The sequence below is a fragment of the Cuculus canorus genome, chromosome 13, assembly GCF_017976375.1.
Source record: "Cuculus canorus isolate bCucCan1 chromosome 13, bCucCan1.pri, whole genome shotgun sequence".
NCBI classification, from domain to species: domain Eukaryota; kingdom Metazoa; phylum Chordata; class Aves; order Cuculiformes; family Cuculidae; genus Cuculus; species Cuculus canorus.
In genome coordinates this window covers 977,501-1,002,500 of record NC_071413.1, presented here as the reverse complement: position 1 = coordinate 1,002,500, position 25,000 = coordinate 977,501, and the positions used below count along the sequence as shown (strand labels likewise).

Below are 25,000 nucleotides of genomic sequence, written 5' to 3'. Positions count from 1 at the left end.
CTTTCAGTCAGTCTTCTTTTTTCCACCCCTCCAACACCATAGCTAAAATGTGTGTTGTATTTTATCTTTTTAAAGCCACACTGGCACTGGAGATGCTCCCAGATGTCCAATTGTTCTTTGGAGCTGTTGGGTTGTACCATTTGGGCTTTCACAGGTCTTTGCCTCTTTTTTTGCCTATTTCCAGAACTTTTCTCCTACTTATTAACCTACTAGTTTCCACCCTATCTCCTCCAGTTTTAACATCTTTACTTATAACTAAACACTAGTCAAATATCTAACGCTGGTGAACTTTTTTTTCTTCCTTTGAAAACATAATTGGAGGGGGAGTGGAGGTTTAGTTTGTAGGAGAGAAGATTGAATGATTTCCCTGGAGTCAAATGAGGGAGGGAGAAGAGATATTCCCCTCCCTCCTTCCTCCTCAGCACTCATTTTAAGACACCAACACCCCTTGTCTGTGGATTCCCTTACTCACCCGTCTTTCCAAATCCAAGGCACATCCCTTCCTGCCGTTCCCAGCCATCTCCATCAGACCCTCCGAAACCACCATCACTTTTACGTTGGATACTACCCAACTCAGGAGAGCATCTCCCGCCCGACCCACTGAGCAGCACCCCTGAGCAGCAGAGGAGTCCCTTTCCTTCCCTGGACACCCAACCACCAGCACAGAGCGTCTGGTTGAACCAAAGGCCATTAGTGATCTCCTCCGGGAGCGCAGACAGTGCTGAGGATGAGGCTGAAGACCATGTCGACTGCCACTCTGCTATCACTGCTCTTATTTGTCCCAGTCGAAGGGCTGGCTCGGAGTGAGGAAGCGAGAGCAGAGCCCCACTCAGCTATTTTCAGCCCTCTCAACAGAGCACATTCACCGCATCAGCCCTCTCAGCACTCAAGAGGGCTGCATCAGAACAAAGAGGGCTTGCTAACACCCCAGAAATCTGGGAGAGTATCCAGAGACCTGAACTGCTCAAAGATTCTTGGAAATGTTCAAGTAAGATGATTTTAATCACAAACGAAGCGGATCTCAACGACCCTAACCCACCCAAAGCTCGTTGTTCTTACAGGGGGAGCAGTGGCAGTGGCATTTCCAGTGAGACAGATTATATTGCACAAACATTCCATGCAATAAGTTTGTTGGTCCCACAGTGTACCAAGCGTAAAAAACAAAAGACAAACTGTCATTAAAAAGTCACTGCTACCTTAATTGGTAACTGAATTTATATTCTTCGCGTTAGTGACCAGGCTGGAAGGTCAGTCCCAGGAAATAAAGCATTTGGCTGATCTTGTGAAGTTTGCATTGACAACGCCTGTCAATAAAGAGGACCTTTGATCCACAAGCCCAGGAAATCCAGCAAGTCCCAACATATTTTATAATTGCAAACTAAACTTAACATCCACATGTAAACAGGATGATACGAAAACGAAGAGCTTGCCTTAGGTCTCCTTTTCTTGTACTTTTCTGGAGCTTTTCTGTCACGTTTTGCACATTTCACAACTGAAGCAGTGCGTGCTGCTGAAGTTCACTCAAATATGGGCCATCATTTACTGACAGGTAGTGTTTGCAGTTTATAAAAAACAACTTGATGTTGTAAATAAAGCTGCAAGGTTTCACACGGGATTCTACGTTATTGAAAGCCACTCGAACAAGGCCAGAAAACGCAAATCAGCATTGCGGGGCTGTGACGACTCCGTAAACAGAAGCCAAACTGTGTCAGTTTTCAAATAAGAGAAAAGACTTGCTAAAAGCTTCAAGATGTTGGGAAGAACGTGCCCTGCAATGCCAACTTACTGCAACAAACCTAGGTCAGGAACTAGATTGTGGGCTTCTTTGTGTCTCATATTCTGAAGACAGAAAAGAATCATAGAATCAGCAGGTTGGAAAGGACCCACCGGATCACCGAGTCCAACCATAAGAGAAACGAGACGTCTGTGCCTCCTGCTATTGGGGAAAGGGTCCGAGGGGACTGAACGCTGACAGCTCCCCAAAATAATACAGCAACACAGAGGCAGAGGTGACGATTCTCAGGAAGGACTAAAACCAAGGAGCCAGAGCTACTCTGCTCATTGTCATAGGTAGATATGTTAAAAATGAAACTGCCAGCAGAAAGTTTGGTTCCAGCCCAAACCAGGCCAAAACAGATATGAAGATGTGGAAACATTTACCTTAGAAAACATCAAAGCGCTCTCCTTGAATTCTGTCATTTACATTTTAATTACACTATAGCGTATTATTATTGTATTACAATATAGTGTAATGATCTAAAAACATCAACTGTAAGTTAGGCATTTCGACTCCATCAAAACATTTCTATAGTTTCCCCTGAAAACTTCAGAAAATAGAGAATAAATGCTAGAAATCTTGTCAATCAAATTAAAAATTTTCAAGACAAAACATCCTTTTTTATGAGCTCGTGGGTGGTGATCTCTCTCCAAAGAAGAACAATTTTGAGGAATAAAAATAAGCCGTGTTAATGGCCGGATGGTGGAGCTGAAGGGGAAAAACATTAAAGATCTTTGAACAAGGCCAGTCCTTCCACCACTTTTGGCAAGAGGCTGACCTCACTGAAAGACCTCACAACCATCCGGCTCCCCTGCTCTTCAAACTTGACTGGGAACACCCTCCAACCCTCATTCCCGGCACAAAGATCAGTGCCTCATCACTCCCCATGGACCTGCCGTGGGCTCACCTCCTGTTGCTCCCCAAATCACTCGCCCCATGCTGCTGCTCGGATGGGTTTTGCTGCATATGACCAGGACACAGAGTTCTGCTCCGCTTTAGTTAGTGGAGAGTAGCCGGCTCCAGCTGTGAGAGCTTTCAACACCTGAAGTCAGCCAAAACACCCAAACACTGATGTGTAAATTGTGGTCTCCCTGACCCACTCAAATGTCTCTCTCCCCTCCTTCTGTCTGCACCCTTCGAGGAAAATTGCAGTTTGTAGTCAAAAATCAGAAAGTTGGTTTAGTGTCATTTTCAGAACAGACAAAAACTGTCTCGAAATACAGTAACTAGAGGGGAAAAAAAGGAGGAGGGAGGGCTTGTTTAACAAATGCATGCCCTGTTAGCAACCAAAAAACAGTGAAAAATTGTTAGGTCACAAGTTTTTTCCCTAGTACTCTCTCTTTTCAGAGTTTTTTCCTCTATGAATATCAGGTATACAAAAATCAACTTTACCAACTGTTCATGAACTTATGCAATGGACATGGGTCCATCTGTTCACTGAAAAAACACAAAGATTAGAATGTGCATTTCATATGCATTGGTTTTTAAGGGCTATTTCACTAGGATATCTCAATTATTTCAATAAATACCAAAATAGTTATTCCTCACTACAAAGACCACTTGGGCAAAGTTTTTTGTTTAAGGTCATGATGAGGACCAATATATCAGCCAACCCAAGACTGGAGGCCATCCATTGTGGGAAAACATACATACTTTTCTTCCCCTTAAAGCCACAACACTATAGTTTTTATATTTCCCTCATTATTAGTATAAAAAAATTAGTACAAACAAACAGGAAAAAAAAGAAATTTCACTCCTACTTTCATATTTCTTTAGATCTTAACCTGACATTAATGAGCAAACACACACTAGGATGATGATCACGCTGTAGGATAAAATGGCTCATATACTGTGTTGATAAGTTAAGATGAAAGAAATCCAGAACAAAGACACAACAGTATTGTGGAGATATGTTTAGATTCCAAAATATTTGTATCAGTCAAAGATAGAAACACCCAAGACAAAAAAAAAAAACCAAACCACAACTGATAAATGGAATCATCCACTTTTTTCATTTGACTGTATAATAAAGGTACTGTATACATTAAAGCATTTCTCCGTTACCAACGTACAATACACAGACACATTATATACACATTATATACATCATCTCCATTTGATCTTCGGCGCATTTGCAGCTCCCGCCAAATATCAATGCCATCCCTGAGCAAGCATTTGAGGACAGGGTTTAAGCTGCAGGCGACAAAGACGCTCATAAAGGGAAGCAGTAATGGCACTGAAATCCTGACCCTGATGATCTAAGACTATAGCTGAGGTCCTTCCGAGTAACATTCCTGACACGACCCTGACTGAATCTTGGAACAAAGCACCAGGGGCTGCACTGGGCAGCCCACGGGACTAGACTAGAGGAGCTCACAGGAACCGTGCCTGCAAGATCCAGAGGTCACCTGAAGAGTGTGCAATACGACCCGAAACGTCACAATCCCCCTCACTACAGCTACAGAAGTGATGGAGATGGCACATTTCTTCATTTATGCTCTAGTGGGTAATGCCTTCTTTTCAGTGGCATTCATGCCCACAGCTTTTACTCTCCATTTTCTTTCCTGCCAGATGAACTTGTTTTCTCCTCTCATGCCGATCAGCTTATCTACTTAAGACATCCTGACACTTGATGCCACCATAATGTGGCACCGTTCCCTCCAAGTGAGACTGGTCACGGGACGCATCATTCTGAAACACGAATATTAATGCCCAAAAGAGATGAACCATGAGCATCACAGATGGACATGAAGGGATTAGACATAAATTGGTAACAGGATTGATAACAATTTACAAGTGTGCCAGACAACAGCACATTGTCTTGATCGACAGCAACTGCTATCCACAAATAGTGCTGCCACAAGGACCTTCGCTGCTCCCACCAATCAAGATTCATAATCAGCATTTTAAGACCGGTATTTTTTAAATGGCGTCAGCCTGATGTGGAGCACAAGTCAAGAGGAAAAACACTCTGAAGGAATGAAGAGTTGAAGCAAATATAAAAGATGCACTGGACAAATGCAGTGGCGGTCAGCTAGTTAAGAGGGAAGAACAGGTTATAGCCCAAAAGAAACTTTCCCTCAGGGAAAATAAGAACACCCCACACCTGGGATAAATTTTGTCTCAATGGCTGGAAAAAGTCATTTACCCAAGAGAGTAAATAACGAACCTATCGATTCTCCTTTTCTTCTCCAGTTAACCTGAGTTTGCCAAAACGCCCTGCCTAATGACATTACCTTATGATTTCACATGTACTTGGGTTGATGCTGCACGGAGACCCAAGCACCTGTTCTTGGTCACATCTAAGAAACCCTGAACTGAGAATTATTTGAAGAACTGCTTGTCAGAATTTCTTCCTCTAAAGGCCGGTATGCACGGTGCCTCATTGAAAGAGGCACACTGCATCTAAACCATGAAGAGTCAGCCTGACTAGAACACCAAATTAACACAGCTCTATTCCTCTCCCTACAAAACCTAAACCAGTTTCTTCTGCCTCATACATTCCGTGCCCAAGACTTTCTGCAACACTAAGCAAAGTACCCTTTTGCCAAAAAAGGGTGCAAGCTAAAAGTAATTTATTTTAAATACAGAGCCCGAAGTCTTCCTACTTTTTGATTAATGCCAATTTTATCTTCCAACTTACTTGTTCACACAGCACTAGAGTTCACATCTTAACTTAGCCTGTTCAGTTTGTATGTGTTTTCAGAAGATGCCCATCTCTGCTGGCCCATTCTAAAGCCAGGCCCGGCACCAGCACAGCAGTCGACGCACACAGACCTAAGCACAAGCTTCTGCACATTCCACCTTATTTATTTTAACTTGAATTTCACAAGCAATTTTAGGTTGGTGAATTGTGTCATGAAAACAGGAGTCTCTGTATTTGTTGGATTTTAAAAGTTATATAATTCTTGTCCTGCCTCTAATTCCATTACATTAAATATTTACTAGAAACGCATGGGAAATCTGCACACGTTTCATACTAACTTTTCTTTTTGTTCTGGAGACAAAATAATTTTTTATTCAGTTAAAATTATTTTATTTTTTTTTTGCCAGATGAGTAACTGCAACCTGACTGTCGCAGTGGCTCCAGCCTTTTCCTGACCAATCTGTTGTCTAACAGCACTTCTCCTGACTGCGCCTCTTGCCTCTCCAGATTTTCACCTACTTGGACAGTCAAGCTCCCTGGGAAAAGGACTGGATGTGAAGGGTTCAATATAAATTTCAGCAGGAGCTGCAAGGTAAACCATGGAATGGTAAAGCAGGAGAGTTACACAACTCATCCCATAGGGACATGTTTCCGTCAAGAAAGATCCTATCTGCTCACGTAGCGCTAAATTTTAAATAAATTCCTGTCCTGTGGACTATCTTCTAACAAAGATACCATTCCATACCACTATTTCCATTATTTCTGAATGATCTTAAAGGTCTTTTCCAACCTAAACAACTCTGTGACTCTATGGGACCTTCTCCCACTCCTGCCTCACGGAGGCAATTTGAGAGCAAGGAAGAACCTTTCGAGAACAGCCCAGCCAAGACAGATGATAAACCTCCATGCTGTCCTGAAGAAACAGGGTGCAAAGTTCAGTCCTCCATCTGTATTTCTAAAGAGTGTAAGACATTAAACCCTTCCTGAAGAATAATTCTCTCTAGTCTCTCACCACACTGCTATGTAACTATTCCATAAATATTATCCTGCTCACATGCTCCTGTTTACTTAGCATACATTATACTGATGCTGTCTGGCAGCATAACTTTTAGTTCTGTCATCTTAAAATACTAGTAGTTGTCAATCAAAATAGAAAGAGCATAATAAAAGTGCTCTAGAAACTAATAACCCTATATTTCTACACCCTCAGCTTGGAGCTAATCATTGCTAAAAATGAGATTAATTATATGTTTGTACAGTGCCCAATACAATCAGACAGACCCCTAAACATCCTCCTAGAAACAAACACAGATGAGATACATAATCATATAGAGAAAGCGCGTGTGGATCACGCAATATATGGAACACTAAATAAATAATATCATCATCCTTTGGACCAGCCTCTTATTTCCAAGAGAATTTGAGGGGCGAAAACCCACAATCTGCCCAGTGACACAGCGTAAGGTGAAGGATGAGAGACAAGGGCACAGTCAATACTTAAGTAAATATTTTGAAGCATGGAAGCACCAAGGAGATACACACAGGACAGGTCCCTGTAGTTACGACCAACGTGAGAAGTAAACTGATCAATTTACGATAAAGGGTCAGAGAAACATCCTTTGAACTATATCTACAAAACTTTAGTGGGAACTTCACTGCTTGGGACATTTAAATCTGCTCTGGACAAAGCGTTAGCACATACTCTGTAGGGAATAGAGCTGTAACGTCACGTACGTGGACCAGATAGATAACGATCCAATTTTTATTATTCTAATCGATCACTCTTACCAAACTGGTGAAATTTTACATAGACCTTTAAAGTATAACCCTGTCTATGCCTATATAATACACACCCACCCACATGGATGTAACGTCTGGGTTTTAAAAACCTCAAAGTGCAAAACCAAATTTTGGACCTAATTTGCACAGGCTACAGTCGTGCCTACGCAGTCACCTGGCAAGTGCAGACAAACTTTTATGATGGTTACATGAATGCACAATTTACAAGTATAATTGTGACAAGTGAACTTGCAACTTAGGCACACAATAACTTAAATATGTTCACTGTCGAGAGCATACTGGTATTGGACTGTGATATGCCTATGCCACAAAATCAGGATCAGGCTGTGACCTTGGCTCAAAGTTAGAAAACCAGAAATCCTGCAAGGCAGACAAGCTGAGTTCAGAGCTTGCAGAAGCTGTTAAGGAGAAGCCCTCCGAGGAGCTCTAAACAAAATACATCCACCAGGGATTCTCAAGGAAAAGGTGAAAGATTATATTTGGCTCCTTTTTGCCCAAACCACTACGGTCTTTCCCCTTTTTGGGCCCCCTCCCCCCCCCCCCCGGTATTTTGCAGGGAAGTTAGAACTGTCCTTCTAAAACACCTTCTAAACCTAAGTCCACCAAGGATTTTGTACTGCAAATCTAATCTGCAAGGTAGGCTAAAGGAGGCAGATGAAGGCTTCGCTTTGTCCCTGCTTATTGTTTATTCCCGTTTCCAGAATGGAAATCCTCTTATTGACAAATGCACTAGGCACCACACTCCTGTGAGTACCAATAAAGAGATCTGCCATCTACATACTTCAGTAGGAAAGAAAAACAACGGAAATATATGGAGAAGGGGAAAGGTGTTTTCTTTTCAATCTTTTAGGTAATACCCATAATTGGCTTTTCTATATAGTTTGGCCCTACTTTGTCTTCGTATTATGGTGAGAAAGAGCAACCTGCACTGATTTTTATACACAAATCTTAATTACTTCAATTGCTGCTAAGGATGCAGACTGGTGGCAGGATACGGCCATTGCCCTAAAGCCTTCGTAATTACTGAGTATACAGAATATTTATTATAGAGACTATGTCAGGCCTCTTTGCGAGCTGCCCTGGGCCTGTTCTCTGAGCCACATCAAGCAAGAAGTTTAAATGAAACTGCTCCCAAGTTTCTGAAATGGTTTAATAAAACATATACTGACTGTAATATTCAGTTTATAGTAGAAAACTATTGCCCCTTGGTTTGAAAAATGACCTCTAGTTGGCAATTTTACTCTCAGCTTCATAGATTATAGTCCGTTGTTGGTCATTTTCTCAATCCACAGGGCAATACTTTTCCATAACAAGCTCAAACTGCAATCAGTGTTTGTAGGCTGTTACACAAGTTGAGCATAACATGTCTCAACACATTCTATTATATGACTAAACAAAAGAAATAACAACCAGGTGACACAAACGGGGAGAAAAGCAGCACTATTCTTCTAATGCTGGGATAGCAGAAAAAAGTATTTCTTTCTATTGGGCTAATTTATATTAAATTTAGTGTCTCCGATACACAATAATCCCTAATTTGATTTTCCATTAATAGTGTTTTGGTTTACGCTGTCTTACATCTATTCTTATTTTAATGCTAAGTGACAAATACTAAATTCTATTAGTATCAGATTTTAGAAATGACAGATAGGCTAATGTTGTAAAATCACATTAAAAGGTATTCATGAAGATACCTTAAAGATCATTTGCTCTTGGGCACACAAAACACATTCATAAACTTATATGTTTGATATTAGGAAATTCTCATACACTTTAGTAGGCGAACTGCAAGTAACTGTTTGAGCACCGAGCTGCACCACATGAGCCCAAGAGGGAACACCACATTTTGGAAAAGCTGTTCCCGTATTAGATAGCAAAATAGATCCATTGTGCTGAGGAGAAGTCGTGGGCCAGGAAACAAGGGAGATCTGGAGTCTGTTCCAAGACGTGCCACAGACAGCTCTGCCAGTGATAGATGTTAAAGTCAGCCCACCTTCCCCAAGCACAGTTACTCCGACCCACAGGGGTCAGGTCAACTTACCTGTCTGGCCAGAGCGCAGAGAGGTTTGCTTCCTTAATCAACAGATGACGAGAGCTCTTGTAGATCCTTTACTGAAAATGCAAAATATTTATAATTACAAGACTAATATTCATCCCCACCTGTCAGCGAAACTGCACTTCCAGCGTGACACCTACCTTCACGGAGCCAAACAGAACAACTTCCTAAGCTACCACTGGTGGGGTCAAACAGGATGGACATTTTGCCATCCTAGAGAAATTACAAGTATCCTACCTTTTAAACAAATACACCACACTCACTCAGAGCCACGACAGGACAAAAGGGAGAGTCTGACAGAGCTCTAGTAAGAGCCTTAAAAGGTTCACTGCAGGTCCTCATGGGCGCCTTCAGAAACTATCTGCATCTATAATAATGCATTCCAAGGTGCTAAACAGGGCAGATCTTTTTCTTCCTTCACTTTCCACTACTGTCCCTATCTTGTTGCTCAGTCACAGATCCATCCGCACCCTCTGGCAGGAATTTAAGTGGTCTGGATCCATTTCAACACGTAGGAGCTGTATCCACAAGCTTTAAACCATTTGAGCTAAAGAATGCATTTGAATGTCGTTACCAGAAGATGATGGCTCTTTATCTTACAAGTCTTCAAGGAATTTAGATGTCTAACTCATTAATAGTGTTTGGTGTATTAGATTTTACATTTTTATAATTTCAGAAGAAAGGTTTTCTAATGTACAAAAAAAAGCATGCTTTTTGCCTTTTTTTGATACATTTTTCATTTTAGGGTAATAAAAGTGGCACGTATGTGCCACAGCGTAATGGATTAATTAAGGAATATGATGTTTATCCTAGGTCCTGAGTTGTACATCTTCATAACTCACTCATAAAAATTAATGTATGATACCACGCTCCAGAATGATATATCTATATTTACCATACCTGTTGAGAATAAATTGTTCTAAATTGGATTACCCCGATATCCAGGGAGAAATGTAAAAATTACATTGTTATTTTAAGAATTTACATTGCCTTGTAAGAAAAAAAAAAACAATCTTCTCGCTGTGCTTTTGAACTGTCACGTTACTCCCACTGTTATGAAATCATAATTGCTGCTGCCACACCTAAAAATCAAATGCAACGCATACTGTATTTCTTCATACGCTGTGCATTTCCTACCTTAATCACAAAGCCATATACAGTTTATTATAGGACTATTCTTTCATTACTTACTGCTTTTGCATATAAGTAACACACAACTATGCATGCAAGGACTCATAAAATCCTCATTTCTAAAATCAACAGATGAAAAATCCCTAAATAATAATGTACAGATGTTTCATATTTAAATGAGCTGTTGGCATTTAATGCTGCCAATCAGACATGCAATAAATGGGTGAATTTCAAGGTACCCAGCATTTACAACAGATTTTTTTTTTTTAAATCTAAAGATCATTTTAGGATGACTGAAAAAATGACTTCAATAAATACACAATGATCCATTTTTGATGCCATCTTGATATTCCTACGAGTGGTCAACTACACTATGTCCTTCTAGACCAATCCCTATTCCTTTTACCTCAAGAAAGTTGATTCTGCTGTCCTTAAGCTGTAGTGTCTCACTAAAAGTAAATTATCTGCACGTTATCTGCAGAGTAATCCTCTTCTTGAATACAAGACAGAACATCAGAGTTACTAATCCTACACAGATAGAGCAATTCACATCCACTGTACGCCTTACTGTAAAGACAGAGTAATACAATATGTTTGATAAATCATGTATGTGTCTGCACAAAGAAAGAGGTTTATCTCCTTTCCTAGAAGATGCATCCATATTAAAACGCACACACGCTCCCCATGCTGGCGCTGCAACGATCTTTAGAAGTTCTATAATAGAGACATCTAAGTTTAAAAAATGAAGCGGCTCACAGGTCAAACAAGTTCCTGATGAGAAGTGCTTAACCAGAAATATTATTCCACTGGTTGTAAGTTTTCACCCATACATCAAACCCCAGAGTCTATTGATTAAATAAAACTGCTCTTTTTTATTTCAAAGTGAAAGAATTAAATCATCCCCATTGTTTTCCCTTCCTTGGGAACTATCACATCGTACACACTGGCCATGTGTCCCGCTTATAATTACAACACGCGCAAGGAAAGCTTATTCCACAGTGACTGATCACAGGTTTCTTGCCTCTTCCTCCAAATCTTCCGCTTCTGGTCATAATCAATGGCACTTCAAGGCCCAATATTCTGATCCAACATGGCAAGCGATGTGATCCAAGATCTGCTAAAAATCAATAAATTCCTTTGCCTCAGGAAATTCTGGATCAGGACAATTTTAAGGCTATGTAAATAGAAGAATTTACGGCTATTACGCTGGCACATCTTCCCTTTCTCAAACCTCCTTTTCACTGCACGATTAGCCGTATCACGCCTCAGTTTTGCTTGCAATCCTACACAGAGCACTGCAGGCCAGGCAGCCCTCGCAAAGCCTCGCTCCAGCCCAGGTCTGACGCTTGGAGAACAGAGGGTGTCTTTCAGCAAAACGCATCAAACCCACTGCGGCTCTGTAAGCTGCTGAGGCTGAGGATGCCATCAAAGGCAACGGAGCAGACAGCTAACGTGCTGCTAAGGATGCCTTTGAAGAGCACCAAAACTTCAATACAAAAAGTCTCCTTGGAGCTTAAGTTTTGCCTTTTTTTTTTTTTTTTTGACTTGTGCAGAACTCTCCTCGTTAACTTAGCAGCTCCCTTGGGACACTCCCTTGGGACACTGCGTGTCCGAGTCAATCCTCGGCACGGCTCCAGTCGACCTACCCAGCCCTTCTCCGGGGTGTGCAAACACTCTCTGACACGCAACGCATGCTCTAAGACAGCAGACACCCCTGCAGCGGGGATGGGGCTCCACTCTGGACGGGGAATGCAGCCAGGATAGAAAGGTAGCATCCAAGGCCAGTTGGATGTGTTTCATCCCACACTTGCAGACAAGAGGACACAGGCTAAAACTCAGCTCTGTTACTCTATGCACACACTATTCAGTAACTTGTATGAAGCACTCTGAAATTTCCTTGCCTTTAAAAAAAAAAAATATTCAACATCCTTTGAATTTTCTTTAAATCAGCACCACAGTGTACGGTAAATGCATAATTAGTAATTAATTAATTACTAAAAGAAGAAATTTATTACCTATTAGTTACTTCAGTGTGATGGTGTTACAGAAACGCAGAACGATGAGTAAGTAGACATCTGTACCAGCTAAAAGGGCTGCAGCTCGGGCGCATCCCTCAGCCTTTCAGTCTTTTTCCACTGGAAATCCCTCATTCAGCACCAGCAGAGCAAAGACGAGAACCTTGCTTCTGCCAAGTAGCAGTAATTTCTGCCCATGGTGACATTCAGAAGAGGATCAATCAAGTCACAGGGGTAAGAAAACTGTTTGCTTATGATGTGGCTGTCACCAGCGAAGAGGAGTTTGTAACACCTCCAAGCACCAAGAGGACACACAAAAGAAACACTTTAAAAAAATAAACCCAACAGATACTCTTGCAAAATATATCAATGCACTTCTCCGGACTGAACAAGCAGTCGGAAGATCAAGAACTCACAGTTAGGAAGCCTTTGATTGATATATGATCTTTTCTTTCTTTTCAGGCAGAACAGCTGTCCAGTGAACTAGAAGAAATAGCCCTGAAGACAGCTTTGTGTCTGATATGACTTTGAGAGGGAAAATTATCCCAATGATAAATGCTTTACATTGAATGTCTAAGAAAAAAAATAAAATCAAAGTGCCATCCATGAAAGAATTTTTCTTTCTGTTTCAGCAAGCAAGCACTGTTCTCATCACTGGGGTCGGGGGCAGGGTCCAATACCAAAGAGAAAAGGCACATCCCTTACAACTGGATTTGGAATGAACCGAACCAAGAAGCGCAAATGGGCAAACGGCGAGAAGCAGAGGATTTCCCAAGGACTGCCAGGACACACAGACCTGGGATATAATCTCCTTCTTTCCTCTTGGTAAGGAAATCCTTTAAAAACATGAAATACTTGCACTTTGCTGCCTGATAAAGAATCTTTGCCACAACCAGAATACGCAGAAATAGTCTGGGTCTGTCCAAGAATGAATAAAGCAACAACAACCAACGCAAAGCTTCCCAGCAACACTTTGTACGAATGAGCGTCCCACCTCTGTGGTAACGCAGTGAAGTTGTGATCCCATTAGAGAAAAGGTGGCATGAGATGGAGCCTTTCTGGAACTGCTCTAGAGCGACAGCGAGGGGCTAAGAACAGAGACTCAGAGGATGAACAGCCAGGATACTTGGGTGAAGTTCGCACACCTTTCTCATTTTATAGCATGTCTTGTTGAGGCACTTCAGTCTATGGATAAGCACTGATGAATGCTGCCATAGACAGCCACCAAAAGGAAGAGCACTTACAACTCCCCATTCCTTGAAGTAACCAAACCCAGCGAAACACCAACAGTGGAAACCAGTACATCAATGGCTCCTCCACCCGCCCTCCAACGCCTTGTTCAATTTGCCACATGGATTATGTCCACCGTTAATTTGGTCAAGAGTGTGATGACCTTCCATCCACCCTACTTATTGTCCTTTGAGTCTTTAACCTGGGTCTCCTTGCTCACTCTGCCCAAAACTCTTCATCTTCTAACACAATGGAACTTTCCTCAGCAGCATTCTTCCAGCTTTCACTCTCCTCCCAACCAACCACCTCTCTTCCTGCCCCAAAACCTTCATGAATAAGCCCCTATGAATATTTTAATTCCAGAATCTAATTAAAATTGAGATCTTCAGCATTGAGAAACTCGGACAGTTGCACATTCTCATGTAAGTTTGCACAGCCAGAGATAATTTCTCTCCTTTCCCTTCCTAACTTCAATGCCCTTCATCCCCTCCTCCTGGAGTTCTCCTCATCCTCCCACATAAGCTGCCATTCCCCCTGCACATCAGAGCGGTGCTCCCACCAGCTGCTGACATCTGCCTGCTCCTCTGCCACCTCACCAGTCCCTCCCTGCATCATCGAGCACCAGCCCCTGCTCTCACGCAGGTTTCAAATCCACAGGTCTCAGAAATCCTGCTCCATGGGATTCCAACAACAGATCAGGAGATAAGAACATAAAAGCATCCTCGATGTGGTGTCCCATCAGGAAGCCAACTAAACCTGACAGACACCGTCCTCTCTGACCCACAGGCAGGAAAGGGCTCAGCATTTACAGAGAACAGCAGTTCTGAAAACACCTTTATATGGTCTGTAACTGGCCAGCATCGCCTAACAAACAAATAGCATTTGCCTGGTTCTTTACTTTTGAGGTAACCAAATTAAGAAATTAAGAAAATAATAATAATAATTTTCACACATAGATGTTGCATGTACATTTATGTGTCTGTATTTCTCCTCCTTCTCCCCCACTTTTAGTTTGCAGTGACAATCAGCAATTATTTCACAAAGTCTCTGTAACAAGCTTACAGGATGCTTTTAGTAACAAGATAATTATTTGTAACTCTATAAAGAATTATATTTTTTAATTTAAAAAGAAATCAAATAAAACCAGCTTTCATCTTTCCTTCCATATGAAGAAAACATTCTCTGCCTACGACTCAAATTATCATTCTCTTCTTTGTGCAAAATGAATTGACCCAGAAAACTAAAAGGGTAAGAACCCATATTTGCCGGGCTTATTCAGCAGCCAAAAGTTCATGAAAAACGCTGTTGTGTATCACATAGCAACCACTTGACGCCTGTTGTTAAAACACAGTAGTTATTCAAAAAGTAAAATCTTGCGTTTTCAAATAAGAAGCCAGGATGCAATGTGTGTTTGCTGGTTTGGGGAAACAGTCATCTTGCCATGCTCTCTTTTCCCGTAGCCTTGGCACACTCGGTCATCAGCACAACATGCAGTTACCCACAGGGGAGAAAAGGAGCACAAGAAGTTCCCTCCAGTGTTTTGCTTGTGTGACAACATCCATTCAGAGCAACACCCGAGGTTACTATTGAAGAGAGTGAAGATGTGCTATTTTTATGCAGCCACACTGAGTAAAAATGCAGTATTCCAGAGGAAGAGTGTGAAGGAGACAGAGAGAGAAGCTTCCACTTTTTGAATGAGTGTCACAACCACACACTTTCCCCTGTTCTCAAATGAAGGGACTTTTGGGAAACCCTTTACACACACCCAGACATCCACATCGCACCCGTGCATTTGCATTTCTTCCCAGCACCGTCTCCGACACAGCAGTGTGAACTTCACAGACCTTCCCCACCCCACCTTTCTTCCAAATCTTTTGTGGTAAGATATGATAAGAAATAAGATGCAACAAAAGTAGAACTTATAGAGAAAAAAGAAAGTCAGCTGTAGGAAAAATAATAATTTCCACTAAACGGAGCATGTGTTACTTTAGCATATCTGAAGAGCAGTGGCCAATCACTTGAGCTACCCTGGCCTTCCCACAACTCCATGGAAGCTGAAAGACAGCCCTCAGGTTCAGTCACAACTGCATCAGACTGTACATAAATGACCAAAGCCAGACCAAAAGGGTCCTTCTGAAACAACTACTGCAGGAGATGAAGGGATGAAGAATAAGGAAGATATAAACTCCTTGGTAGGTGCTATTACATGCTATTAGACAAAAAGCACAACTCACAACTTCAAGATAACGGTGTTTTTAATACCAGGAGGGAAAGGCAGACTCGCTTTGCATAGCAGCTGTGAGATATCTCATCAAGGCTATGCACAAACAGGTGTGCAACACTTTTGCTAGCTGGAAGATGCTTGTGGAGATTATCTGCTTAACAGAAAGATCGCTTATACTCCTTTTGAGCAGTTAAAATAAGACAGCAGCAGAAAGCAGATTAAAAGGGGCAAAATTTCCGAACATTGATATGATATGTTTGCTGAGAACCTTACTTTGAGCCCAGCTGTATCCAGGTATGTGCGTGTTGTTTCCACACTCTCTGAAAAGAAAGTTGAGCAGCAGGCAACAAACCCACACGAATGTATGGAGTTTCTAAGGGAAAAAATGAGAATGAATGAGGTCCCCAGGAGCAAAGAGATGGGGTTTATGATTTGAGAGAGAGAGAGGGAGGTCAGGGAGAAGGGGAAAGAGAGACAGAGAAAGAGAGAGGGAAAGAGAGAGAATGGAAGGAAGGAGGGAGGGGAGGGGGAGAGAGAGAGAGAGAAATCTGGGTATTTCTAAAATAGATCATAAAATCATGGAATGTTTTGAGTTGGAAGGGACCTTAAAGCCCATCCAGTTCCAACCCCCTGTCATGGGCAGGGACACCTCCCACTGGATCAGGCTGCTCCAAGTCTCAACCTGACTTTGAACACAAGATGGAAAACACTGATGAGCTGAAGTTGCAGTTTGCTTCCTGCAAGTGTTGCTGCTTCTCTGAATGAGAAAGTCAGAGGAGAACGCAAAAAAAAAAAAAAAGAATCAACCCCTTAACTGCAGCTCTCAGCTGGCTCACAAAGTATACGTTCAAACAGCAGTTCATATACAACTCAATATTTGACTCAGTCCAAAGGCAGACTGATGTGCACTTATAGACAGGGATCGTCTATGGCAAGGAAATCCTTGGTCTGGTCATCGGTCAGTGGTCTGGCTGTGACGGGATGTGGTAATTGCATGCCACTGTCAAACAGCTGTAGTCACAACTGCACAGTCACGTGTGATTTGTCAACAAGATGCTGGCATACTTGAAGCAAAAACCAAACTACTGCATCCCATGCACAATTGAACATTCAGAAGTCTTTCTCCTAAACCAATGAAAAGTATACTTTGAAGAATAATGCAGAAGTTCTCTAGCCCAACACAAATTCTCCCCTGGAAATGCAGGCTTCTCTCAGAAACAGATTCCCAGCCCAGGGACTAGTAATTTACGATCCACCAAAATATTCCATTGAATAAAAAATAATACCCACACTGTGCCTATGCAAATCACTAAGAATAAGTGACTCTAAGGACCAGTAAGAACAAAGCCCAAAACTCCTATCAAACATTATCTGAGGTTTGAAAAAGTCAAGACAAAGTGTAATTTTTTTTAAATGGGGATAAATTGGGATTTCTGTAACAATTGACTCATTTTGCCTGCTTTTATCTAAGGATCTCAAAGAGCACTCCAAGTGTTAATTAAATTACAAAGCATTTTTGAGACAGGTAAATGGTATTATGCCCACTGGGGAACAGAGAGAACATTTATGTTTCATTACTAAAGTCACATAGTAATTCAGTGGCAAGCAATATAACCCAAGAATTACCAGTCACCACTTCGACTCATTGACCCAATGGCCTCACAAGAGATAAAATTAGCCTTAAAAGCCAAAAATACTTTCCTCTTGTGCTTTTCTGTCTTCCAAGAATTAGGCCAAGACTTTTAATTTCACCTTATTTCCTCCCCCCGGCTTACCGGGAGGCCTTCCTTTCAGAGTCGCACAAAAGAAGCCACTTCCTAACCTACCCAAGTGTGTTACAGATCACAGCGCGGCAATACGACAGGAACCCAAACAAGGGCACTGAACTGTAAGGGTGCTATTTAACAGCTTCCGCAGCTGCAGCAGGGTCCTCTTCTCCCTCTTTTAACTAGTCATAGTCCCAGAGATGATACCTACAAGCCTCTATCGCAGACTGAAGGCGGAAAGATGTGCAGATGAAATAACACTCGACAGGCCAGTACACCAACTTCCAATCCTCCTTTGCCAACGGAGCAGACACAGAACTGCCAGAGGAACCCAGTGCCTCATGCACTTCTGAGGATAACCTTCAGAACCTTCCACTGAAGGATAACCTTCCACTGAAAGGAACGAGATAAGAAACAAATAACGAGGCCCTGAAAATGCTTCAGACGATGGAAAAGTCTATCATGCGGCCAACTACATCTATTTTGAGTTGTGTGTAAAGAAATGATGGAAAAACCTTCCACTGACTATTCTATTCTTGGCCAAAAAAAGGAAACCACCATTTTGACATTCCAGCTTGGTCCTGACCAGTACAACTGCAGGATCCACGAGGAATAAAGCAGTAAGATACGATGCACTCTGCACAGACAGTCCAGTGACTTAGAGTGCAACCTAAGGCATCTCTAATTCAATACCAGTACAGCTTTGCCAGAGCTTTAGCAAATTACATCTCCCTTAGCAAACTGATTGTGGAGAGTTCTTTATAGAAGGATTTTCTGTTTGGCAAATAATTCTTTACTACCAAAACCAGGGAAGCATCTTTTTAAATACAATATTAAGCCAAGAATTCAGGCATTATTCCTCCCTCGTCCTCCCCCCATTTCTGGTTATGTCATGAAGAATCAGCTATGTGGAAGAGATGAGACTGTCTTTGATTCACATGACCAAGGCTTAAGATTGTCTTTACCATGGTAGAAAATAAAGGTGCTGCATCCACTTCCAGTAGCTGTATTATCGTTATATGGTATAACAGTCAAGGTCTTTTTCTCTTTTCTTAAAGATATATCTAAAGAAGCACACAGTTCATACACTGCATTCAAAATATTTCTTTGTTTACATTGATTGCATATTTCAAACCACATTACAGCTGTATCGCTTAGCCCAAATCAAATAAGGGCTCCACATAAATGCATACACACACTTCCCTCGTTTTTAGACATTGCCAATATTGACAAGATTAAAATATTTTTCTCATCCAGTATTTATTGTGAGATGACGAAACAGTAAGAACATGTATTTAACAGAACATCACAAAGTAGACCTAAAATGTGGACACACTGTTTCGTTTAGTTTTTTTCTCTGACTGCGTTAAGTATGTGACTCGCCGACTGCAATAACGACATCTTTGGGTGATGAAGATTTGAGATGCTTTGCAAAGACGCAGCGCTACCCAAACTCTTCAGCCATGCTGGTTAGGAGCATTATTAAATAGATGAACCTCAGACTAATAGATGGACCCTTGACTAAAGTCCCTCCCGGTGCAGAGGGCTGGGGGATCGGTGCTTGGTGCGAGAGCAGCAGCAAATCCCCCTCACTGCATCAGGTATACAGCTGCAGTGGCTGGGAGGCAGTCACACATACGCAACTCCAACACTTCCAGGAGCACCAAGAGGTTTTGTTACCAAAAACGTGTCCTGTGGATAGTTTCTCTGCCTCCAGGGCAAACCAGTGCTCCCCGACAACTGGAGTTGTCTCAGTTCGAGCACTGCTGTACCTGGTTGAACCACAAGTACTGGGTAGATACATATGGATTTGGTTTTCCAGTGCCTGTAATTTGGCTACAAACCAAAGACATGGCACCGCCTGATCCCAGTTTCCAGCTCGCAGCTGGGCACCATTCTGCATATTTCTACTGGCAAAGCAGCAAGGAAGCAGCAGGGAACGCAGCCCAGCAAAGCCACTGTAAGTAGAACTGGTGCTGCTGGGCAGCGGAGCAGAGCGCTGGCCTCCAGAGCCTGTGCCAGTATCTGGGTTAGAATGCAGGAAGACACAGCCACATCTTAGCCCAAATGCTTATTCTTGCATACTACAATCTAAATATACCCCGTGATGAATACGGCAGAATAATCAGAAGATACTGAATGCTTAAAATGCACCCTTAACAACACAAAACAATATAACATGTATCTCTCTTTACGTGTCAAACAATTTGCCTAACAAATCATAATAATGTAGAATGATATAAAATTCTCCCATCAAGCCCAAACGCATGCACAAAGATTACCATGGCAGAGAATTGTGAATTTCATTAAATATGTTAAAGGCAAAAAAAAAAGAAAAAAAAAAAGAAAGAAATTCAGCGTTGAAAAATAGTAATCCTGTCTTTCAACAAAAATATTATAGGAAGCTATGAATTTGGTAGATCTGAATAGGATGTTGGTACATGTTTTACTAAGGTAATATAATGGCACACTATTATTAGATCACATTAATCATTACTGTGCCAAAGGCACTGACAGCACCACTGAAAAGGATTGAAAGGGCTGGTAATGGATATAAATTACCCATTGTGTGATAAAAGGATTTTTACTAAGAAGGTAAGAATAAAACAGCAAATTTCTAATATAACTGTTGTGTAAAAACCAAAATAAAAGTAATCCAGCCAGTAATATCCACAAAATCAGAAAGTAAGCACTTTTGAAACAAGATAAAGTCACAATAAAAACTGTATACAATGTAAAATTAATTCCACAGTGCAAATTATTACTATCAATTCAAACAGTTTACATGATGACCTCTAAGGGGGATGGGTCAAGAGAAAGGTAAGCTTTGTTAATTAGAATCAAGTATGAGCTTCTGCACGTGCAGTGCAAGTTTGTGGGTTTGGAATTTGTTCTTTGTTTTGTTTTTTTTTTTCCCTACAATGGCTCTATGAGACCCCCTGAGACCCAAGACATGTTGAGTTTTTTCCATTTTCTGTATTAAACAGCACATGTGATGGTTTTATTTGTATTCCAAGCTCTATTACAAAACAAACTGTGTCTTTGCAGAGCTGTTTAACCATTTGACTGAAACTATTTGTATCGCTAATTGTCCAGTTCTGTGCTCCTCCTGTACTCTGAATTTCCCTAGTAGGGCTTAGCAAACTGAATTGGTCAAACTATGTCTCTACTTACAGCACTAAAAATCCACGTCTTCTCTGAAGCTGATGGAATTGTTCTAGAAGCAAGTCACTGTAATTCTTTGAGTCAGTTGTCTATAATAAAGCCCAGCAGCTCACATTCGATTAGTAAGTTTTAAAAATTGTGAGCCATGTTCTTAAATGATATAAATTCGTAAGTACGGACATCAATCCTAAAAACACTTAGGTCTATGCTTAACTTTACTCACGTGAATAATTCCATTAGCATCAGTAATTCAATACCTGCTTGTGCATTTGCAGCACTGAAGCTTTAATACGCCTGAATATCCTCTCACTTACATCAGCTATAAATCAGCACAATCCCTCTGAATCACACCATTGCCACTGATTCACGAGATATAAAAGTGAGTGGACAATCCAGTATAACCATTATAATAAAACAATAACATAAGAATTTGATTTGGGAGCAGAAGCTATCAGAAATTTTGATTTAAGAATCAATTAACATGTGTAGAATGTAGAATTAATTATTGGCTATTTCCCAGGAAGCCAGACTTATTTCAAACTGAGGGCCAAATAACCTTATTCTGATTTCACACAGATTTCCACAGCAATTGGAATTCTCCGACTCTACAGAAGGTTTCCCTTTACTGTCCTGGAATAGCTAAGAGGGAAATCAGGAGTACTGCACCCATTCACCCACAGGTTTTCATGAGTGTTCTCAGGCTAGTACACAACAGAGCACAGCTCTTGATGATATGCACGGTATGTTCTCTTCAACTTACGGGAAAAAGCAACAAAAAGTGATAAAATTAACTTAATCATGACTGTCATGGATTTTTTTTAAATAACAGCAGTCTGTTGATAAAGTAATAAATGATGATTCATCTCTAACACAATTATTACATATCAACTGCATAAGATGAAATGCCACGATTTTACCAAGCAGACTTTTTTCTTCAAAAACCTATTTGTAGCTCACTACACCCTGAAAGGGCTACAATAAAAAGTTTTGCTAAAAACAAACACAGTATTTTTGAAGATGTTGAAAAAAAAAAACCAAAACATGTGAGAACAGATTTTTAAATCTAATTTAGGTACCTCATTTTTATGTAATTTAAAATGGAAAAAACAAACCTAAAACCTCAGATCTTTAAGCAGAAGTAAATGTTATGAGAATGATATAAGTAAGGATTCTTACCAGTTACTGTTAAGCCAATGAATCTGTTCCCTGGCTGAGGAAATTCTTAAAAGACACGGGAGAGGTACTGAAGGTCACAACTGTAAAAATAAAACCTGTGAGAAATTCAATATGTCAAAACTCAGTGTTGGAATCAAACATTTACACTAAAACATTACAATGCCACCTGAAACAGACAAGTGGCAGAGCAGCAGAGAGTATGCAGAATTACAGTATTAACAGGGTTAACACGTTTTGTTTCCTAAGTCTTCATAATGTATGCGTTTGGTGGTCATTTCAGCTGGGGCACTGAAAAGTCCTTTCAGTTCTGGATTGTTTTGAGAGGGAAAACCTCTCCTCAAGATAACGCTGAGGAACAGAACGAAATTCCTCTGATCCTTTCCCCTAGACAGTGCAGCAAAAGAGGACAAAACAGGATAAAACCAAAGTTGCAGAGCATACTCCAGAAACCCAGTTATTCTCTTTGACATTGATATTCTAATCTTTCAAACTGAGTAAAAAGAGAACAGCTACTAATTGTATTCTTACTTTTTTTTAATTCCATTTTATAACAGGAATAAGTCCTTTGTAGATGATCTCATCTAATAAACCCTACTTAAAAGAGATAAGAGCTAGCAGTAAAAGCCAAGCCAGAACACTTCCAAGATATTTGTCAGTAGTGAATTTAGGGCCATTACATTAGTAAGCAAAATAGAAACAAAAACAAAGGGCGTTCTTAGAGCAAAATAAAGTTCACTCGACTGAAGCTATAATCTGAAGAATTTATGACTGAGAATTCATGTTTATTCCGATGCATGTCTAACAAATGAAATTAAAGGTCACTTCCAAATAATACACTTTGTACATCCACATCAACCAAAGTGTTCATACAGCAGGCTCTGGCTCCAAAAGCCCAGATCAACGACCTCAGCCTTGGGGCTTCACCTTACTTCTCAGTGAAGCAACGACTTCTCCACAAGCCTTGTGCTGGGCCGCAGCGGTCTGTAGCTACAGAACTGCACCTCTTCTGGGGGAAACCACTAAGAGCTTGGCCATTCTACTGCATTTGGTTTAAATCGGTCAGCACAGAGAGGACCATCCTGCTAGGCAATGCCTTATGTTGACCTGAAGGGTAGACAACAATTTCAACGACTCCTATGATGACAAAAGCAACATTAAATAATCCTGCAAATTAGGAGCTCACTGCTAATCAGCACAACCCTCCACTAGCTCAATACCCACACAACACTTCTCACATACCATCTCGGATCTTTCCAGACCCCGCCTTGTCCCGAGTACATCCAATGCAAAACACTCCTGCACGATATCTTACTTCTTCTAATCCTCCTTCTCTTCTCACTCCTTTGGTTTCTCCTCCACACCAAACAGGCCACTTACTTTCATTTCCATGGTCTACCACGCCTCCCAATTCCCACTCCTTCCCCCCTCGCTTGCAGACTGAACCAGTCTTTATCACAAGCTTGGAAATATTTTCTAAGTGATAACTCTGCCATACAGCTCCTCTGACAGAGGAGAATTACCCCAATAAAAGCTTCAAACCCCTCCCTTATAACTCACATTTCCATAGCTAACTGCCAACAATTCCGCAGTAGACATCTGGTTTGCCATCACCACTGCTTCTCACGCGCAGGAACACGTTTCTTTTTTACTCTCTCCTCATGCCTAGTTTTCCTTTACGTGCCAATTGTCTCTGGTTTTAGACTTGAATTATAAGCCTTGAAAAGCAAAGTACATCTTCTCATCACCTATTTCAGAGTATGGACCTTAATGGTGGTGAGCAAGCCCAGGCCATTGCTTGGATCCGAAACCCCGTTTTCCACGAGTACGCTCAACTACCTGAGAAGAAAACCAATGGGAAGTCAAGCCAAGTGCCCACCATGCTGGCCAGAGAGAAAGACAATTTCTTGTAAATCATTATGAAAACTCAAACACTCAACACTGCATCAGATTTAGTCTTCCCAAATACAAGATCCTCCCTTGACACGGTTCAGGTCCCATTTGGAGAGGCCCATGCCATTTCAGAATTCAAATAAGTGAGTTTTGGTTACAATATTTGGACATATAGGCAAAGCAAGCTCCTTGACTGCTACATATAAACACAGTCCCATCCAACATTCTCAGTTGCACAGTGTCTAAAAACAGTGACAGCTTGTTTGTCTGGAATTTCTGCTGCTGTTGATGTCTTAAAACCTGAAGAAATACCTTTTTAGCGTTCACTTGCAGCTCCCTCTATGTAAGAGAGCCAAGAAATAGAAACAAAGGGGAAAATAAGCTGTTAACATCTTCTCGAAAGCAATCTTGCTAAACAGGCTTCCAGTCCTCCTACGCGACACCACAGACTGCGCTTCTGCTCCGCTATTACAGGGCTACTTGTGCTTAAAAAAAATATTCAGATTTTACATACGCGCTCATGACTTGCAAAATTCTAGGAATGATTCTCAAGGGGCTTTCACTAAGATGCTTTATAAATTCTGATGACAGACAGAACACAGTAAGGCTTCATCTCTTAAAGTCCTGTACTGATTTGTTTGGAGGCTTCGTGTCATTGATCAGCATGTCAATGTCTCTTGCAATCTGCTTTCCAGTTCATGACTGTGAGTGAACCCCTCAGGTTTAAAACCTTAAACGATTTAAGGTCTGTGATACATAACCTTATGAACAAATTGGGAAAATCTGTAGCTTTACACATTAAACTGCAGCAGAAATGATTTAAAGCCTTATAAAAAGGTATTTTACTTACCTGTGCTAATATTATTCTAACACATTTGACACTGACTATGTAAAGCAGAGTTTAAAGGTGCAGGCAGCGAGCTGCATGGGAACAAATTAAGATAGTTCCACTTAGGTCAAACTGGGCCAGTTTAGCAGCGTCTAATACACTTGCTGCCATTAAAAAGTTACACCGTGAGCTCCTACAGACCAATTAATCACAGCAGAACCTCCCAGAGTAACACTCCTGTGCGGCTGTGCTTGGCTCAGCACACGAACCTGTCCCCAGCACCCCTCTGCCCCTG

At 41.2% G+C, this 25,000-nt stretch overlaps 1 protein-coding gene across 8 annotated transcripts in view; it reads right to left on the bottom strand.

Moving 5' to 3' along the window:
* Positions 1-25,000, bottom strand: part of ZNF536 (zinc finger protein 536) — a 334,254-nt gene that overhangs the window by 258,118 nt on the left and 51,136 nt on the right. For 4 of the 8 annotated variants that reach the window (XM_054078962.1, XM_054078966.1, XM_054078960.1 and 1 more), the window contains exons 2-3: positions 21,987-22,066; positions 9,265-9,335 (exon numbers count right to left, since the gene is read on the bottom strand). The exons of 2 other annotated variants lie outside the window; for them this stretch is intronic. The gene's annotated coding sequence lies outside the window, so the exon portion shown is untranslated. Of the gene's footprint in view, positions 1-9,264; positions 9,336-21,986; positions 22,082-25,000 lie in introns of all 8 variants that reach the window. 2 more of the 8 variants (XM_054078961.1, XM_054078963.1) reach the window with 2 other exon arrangements.